This window comes from Carassius carassius, chromosome 4 (genome assembly GCF_963082965.1).
Source record: "Carassius carassius chromosome 4, fCarCar2.1, whole genome shotgun sequence".
Taxonomy (NCBI): Eukaryota; Metazoa; Chordata; class Actinopteri; order Cypriniformes; family Cyprinidae; genus Carassius; species Carassius carassius.
The window spans coordinates 43,191,092-43,196,882 of record NC_081758.1 but is presented as its reverse complement, the minus strand read 5'-3'; positions in this window follow the sequence as shown (position 1 = coordinate 43,196,882).

Here is a 5,791-nt window from a genome sequence, read left to right as displayed (position 1 = left end):
ATTGTCCAGACTCTGTTTCAGTCGTATGATGCCCTCGCATCTCTAGGTTTACATATTGAACACACTGACATTTTTATACAAGACAGGCAAACCTAAAACTTCAGCTCTCTTCAGGGAAAAACTTGGGGGGAAGAGTTGCATTTGTTGTCTAATTTTCTCTTCATTCTGCTGAAGATTCTGTCAGCCCAGTTTGAGGTTTGATTGAGGGCGCAGGGAAAAATTAATTGACATGTTTCATGATTATAACTTCTAAATCGATTTTCTAAGGTGTTACATTTCTTTCTCAAATTCACACACACTTATGTCAAAATACAGTCTGTTATGTCATACGTGAACATAAACAGTTTGAAGCAAATTGGATGTGTAACATTATATTAAATTGGTGGATTTGTTCGTAAAGCGACAGACTAATAAACTGTTGCCAACTGTTACACTAATGTTAATCAAAAAACAAAAAAAAACAACAACCCTGAATCACTTTTTGAATTTCTATTATGAAACAATTTATATGTAGTTCAAATATTACAGATTATAGTGTAGTTTATTTGATTATTTGATTATTCTGTTTCTGTAGTATTTCATAAGACATATTAATCTTAGGCTAATGTATGTATTTATTTAATTTGACAGTTTTGACTTTTTATTTTATTTACCAGTTTAATGTTTGCAAAGGTTTTTATTTTTTTGTCGAGGAATATTATCCCTTACGAAAATGAACCATGGTTTTACAACAAATAAAACCAAAAAAAAAACCATGGTTAGTTACATTTACATTTTACATTTAATCATTTAGCAGACGCTTTTATCCAAAGCGACTTACAAATGAGAACAATAGAAGCAGTCAGGTCAACAAGAGAACAACAACAGTATACAAGTGCCATGACAAGTCTCAGTTAGTCTAGTATAGAACGCATAGGTAGGTTTTTTTTTATTTTTTTTTATTAAAAGACAAGAAAAGGAAAAGTGCTAGTGTTAGTTGGTTAAGTGCAGGCGAAAAAGATGAGACTTTAGCTGTTTCTTGAAAATGAGTAAAGACTCAGCTGTACGAATTGAGATTGGGAGGTCATTCCACCAGCTGGGCACAGTCCAGGAAAAGGTCCTTGAGAGTGATTTTGAACTTCTTTGGGATGGTACCACAAGGCGTCGATCACTTGCAGAGCGCAAATTTCTGGAGGGCACATAAGATTTAACCAATGAGTTTAGGTAAGTTGGTGCCGTGCCAGTGGTCGTCTTGTAGACTAGCATCAGTACCTTGAATTTGATGCGAGCAGCTACTGGTAGCCAGTGTAACCTGATGAGGAGCGGAGTAACGTAAGCTTTTTTTGGCTCATTGAAGACAACCCTCGCTGCTGCATTCTGGATCAATTGCAGAGGCTTGACAGTACATGCAGGAAGAGCCAGGAGAGCATTACAATAGTCCAGTCTGGAGAGAACAAGAGCTTGGACAAGAAGTTGGGTTGCTTGCTCTGACAGGAAGGGTCTAATCTTCCTAATGTTGTACAAGGCAAATCTGCAGGACCGGGTAGTTGTAGCAATGTGGTCTGTGAAGCTTAACTGATGATCCATCACAACTCCTAGGTTTCTAGCTGTCCTCGAAGGAGTAATGGTTGATGAGCCCAGCTGTATAGAGAAGTTGTGATGAAGCAATGGGTTAACTGGAATCACCAGGAGTTCTGTCTTCGTAAGGTTAAGCTGAAGGTGATGGTCATTCATCCAGCTAGAGATGTCACTCAGACAGGATGAAATGCGAGCAGCTACCGTCGGGTCATCTGGTTGGAATGAGAGGTAGAGTTGGGTGTCATCAGCGTAGCAGTGATAAGAAAAGCCATGCTTCTGAATGACAGATCCTAATGATGTCATGTAGATTGAGTAGAGAAGTGGTCAAAGTACTGAGCCTTGAGGAACCCCAGTAGCAAGGTGGTGTGACTTTGAAACATCACCCCTCCAAGACACACTGAAGGATCTGTCAGAGAGGTAGGACTTAACCCACAGGAGTGCAGTTCCAGAGATGCCCATCTTTCTGAGTGTGGACAGGAGAATCTGGTGATTAACAGTGTCAAAAGCAGCAGAAAGGTCCAGTAAGATGAGTACCGAGGATTTTGAAGCTGCTCTTGCTAGTCGCAGGGCTTCAGTAACCGAGAGCAGAGCAGTCTCAGTTGAGTGGCCACTTTTGAAGCCAGATTGGTTGCTGTCCAGGAGGTTGTTCTGTACAAGGAACATAGAAAACTGGTTGAACTCCGCTCGCTCAAGTGTCTTTGCAATGAATGGAAGAAGGGATACCGGTCTGTAGTTTTCAAGAAGCGCTGGATTTAGAGATGGTTTCTTGAGCAGTGGGCTTACCCGAGCCTGCTTGAATGCTGATGGAAATGTTCCAGAGTGAAGAGAGGAGTTGATAACGTGAGTAAGCGAAGGTATGACTGAAGAAGAGATCGCTTGAAGGAGGTGAGTGGGGATCGGATCAAGTGGACAAGTAGTAGGATGATTGGACAGGAGAAGTTCGGAGACGTCCATCTCTGAGAGTGGGGAGAAGGAGGAGAAAGAGTGTGCATCGGTCATTGTGAAGTTGTCCTCAGTCTGCAGTGTGGAGAATTGGCCGCTGATGGATCTCGTCTTATTTGTGAAGAAAACTGCAAAGTCGTCCGCTGTAAGAGTCGATGGAGGAGGTGGTGGCGGCGGATTAAGAAGAGAAGAGAAAGTCTTGAAGAGTGTCCGAGCGTCACAACAGCTGTTAATTTTGTTGTGGTAGTAGGATGTTTTAGCCGTGAAGACATTTGCAGAGAAGGAAGAGAGGAGAGACTGATACACATTGAGATCTGTAGAGTTTCTTGATTTCTGCCATTTCCTCTCTGCAGCCCTTAGTTTAGAGCGATGTTCACGGAGAACCTCAGACAGCCAGGGGGCAGATGGGGCAGTGCGTGCTGGTCTAGACAACAGTGGGCAAAAGTTGTCCAAGCAAGATGTTAAAGTGGAGCAAAGAGTGTCCGTAGCGCTCTCTGAACACAAGGTCTCTCTGAACACTTGATTCTAGAAAAAAATCCTGCCCATTTGTGATGCTCTCTGCCCTATTAGTATAGACAGCCCTGAGTGAGAAGCAGCAGTCTGCCATTACTGTTGCTGTAGCTGCTGAAGATATACAATGTCAGCGCCATAGAGGCTTTACAAGTGTTGTGTTTTGGGTTGCACCAATAAACATAGGAGTCATATTTTGTTTTCCAAATTGCCTTTCTGAAAGAACTTCTTGGCAGTCTGTATAGCTAATGTTGCTAAAGATACCATTGTCTCTGCCTGTTTTCACCAATGCTGCTTTCATGTGCTACCAGAATGACCCTAAATAGGAATGTGGTAGTTAACATTGCATATGAAAGCAATGAGAAGTTGACCGCTTGAATTTATCAAGCTCATATTCACAGTTTGTGATAACTGGTCTCATGGTGCCTTCGTGTGCTATGTAGTTATTTACGCATACACACTCTGGGGACATCAGATATCTTGTAAAAGATAAAGAAACATTCTATTGTGTTGCTGGAATGTTTCATTTTTACTCCTTTGTGTATTTGGGGCTAGTCAGGGACTGGAAGATGCTGGCTGATGTGGCTCAACAACTTACAGTCCAATACACTGCATTTTATCTATTTCTTTGAACTCACAGTACCCTAGGGGGGTGGCACAGAAGAAGCAAATGAGAGGAAGGAGCTACAATATGCGGAAATGTCAAACAATGCTGCCATCAGCAGGGCTGGAAAGCTTCAGGTCACCCTGTAGAGGTTGGCTGCCGGGGCTTTGTATCAACATCTACCATCAAGCTGATTAAGGAGTTGGGAATCCATGGTTAAACTGTGCACCAGACCATCAGAGAAGGGGCAGATGCTTCAGAAAACTGCAGTTAGTGGCTATGGTTAAGGAGGAAAGAGCCAAACTGGGCCCCAAGAAAATAGGGGGAGTAGGGTGAAAGACGACACACAGACAGAACACAATGCTGATAATAAATTTGAAATTGATAAGAACAAGTAGGCACTGCACAAAAAGTTGTCACACTGAAAGAACCTGCTAAGAAGCTTCAGGTGTGCTCATGCTCAGGTGAGCCCTGCTCTCGCTTGTTAAAGCCCTAAGACTGGCAAGAGCGGCTTCCAAATCTTCAATACATATTTTGCTGGATCTGTCCACTGCTTTTGAAACTGTTAACCACCAGATCCTCCAGTCAACCTTCATGGCAAAAGGGGAATCTCAGGAACTGCACTCCACTGGTTTAAGTCTTACCTCTCAGATAGGTCAGCGCTAATGCACAGAAAACATAGAAGATTTCATTAAGATGGTGGAGAGAATAGTTTGTCGCATCCAAATGGCAGTTAATTATAATTTTAGCTTGTATTTGGCTTAAAAGCACAAGTGTTTTATAAAGAATGCCGGCTGAAGGTGTTTTTAGATTATGTATTAGTCAGTGGTTATTCTGAATGGATCCGCATGTACAGTCAGGTTAAGGCAGCAGGTTTAGTGTTCTTTTGCTGTCTCCCTGTGGATCTTGTTTGGTATTGCAGCTTAACTGGTGCTTATTTATATAAAGAATGCTCTAAACAACTTTCTTTTTTTCTTTCGGCATTATATACATACATTGGGAATTATGAAATCACATAAAAGGACGAGTGTCTCACAGTCAAAACAGACCATCATTTGTATGCACTAAATTTGGTATTTGTTCAAACGTTACATGCAATTCGTAGGATTGATTGTATTTGTAAAATAAGACGTATGCTCATGTATTTTCTATTTGTAAAGCACAATACGTTTCGCTACACCTCAGGGGGTTTCACTCACTCTGACCTTTGTATGTAGCCTATTTGCAGATCGCTTTCTGTTTGTTTGTGAGTCGACTTTTCCTTTGCAAAGCGGATGAAGTTTGTTTGCAAAATACTGGATTTGTTTGTTTTGTTTTGGCACATTATTCACTCCATAAAGGTTCAAACAGGGCAGGTGATTGCCTAGGGCTTCGGGCTTTGATGTGGGACTTCCCCTTACGAAAAATAACCATGGTTTTATTATAGTAAAACTGTAGTAACCCATGGTTTTTTGGCGTGTTGACTACCATTTGTATAACCACAGATTTACTACAAATACCATGGTTAAACCATAGTTAATATAGCAAAACCATGGTTAATTTGTGAGTACCATGGTTTAACTATAGTAACCATGGTTTTTTGGTTTTATTTGTAGTAAAACCATGGCTAATTTTCATAACACCGTCAAGACGGGGAGCAAAATACTAGCCTCTCTGTTCATTCATAATGCAGGAGTGTGAGTTGTCATCTTCTATTTTGGAGTGATTGCAAAAGTTTAGAACATTACTATTTTTTATGTATCTTATGCTCATCAAGCCTATATGTTTATTTAATCAAGAAATACAGAAACAAAAACAGTAATGTGAAATAGAAAAGAGAGAAGAAAGACAAAACACGTTTGGGTTTGTGGAGTAAGTATTTATCAGGTGAGCACGGAATTTAATGGCCTTTTTTGAATTGTGATTATGAGAGTGAATAATCCTAATTCTGCACGCGCAGCATTATTTGGGGTTTTGTGCTTTAGCTACTCGTAGCAAAACTTTTCATGATTTGGTATAATGTTACATGTGACACTGAATCTTCAAATCGCGTTATCGATTAGGCAGGTAGAATCACGTGATCAACCAAAAAACGAAACCTCATTTTCTTTCCAGTCACGTGAATTCCTTACTTTGCGTGTCGGAATGTTTGAATCCAGGTTAATTAAAGTTGGGTGTTCCCGCAACTCAAATGTCGAT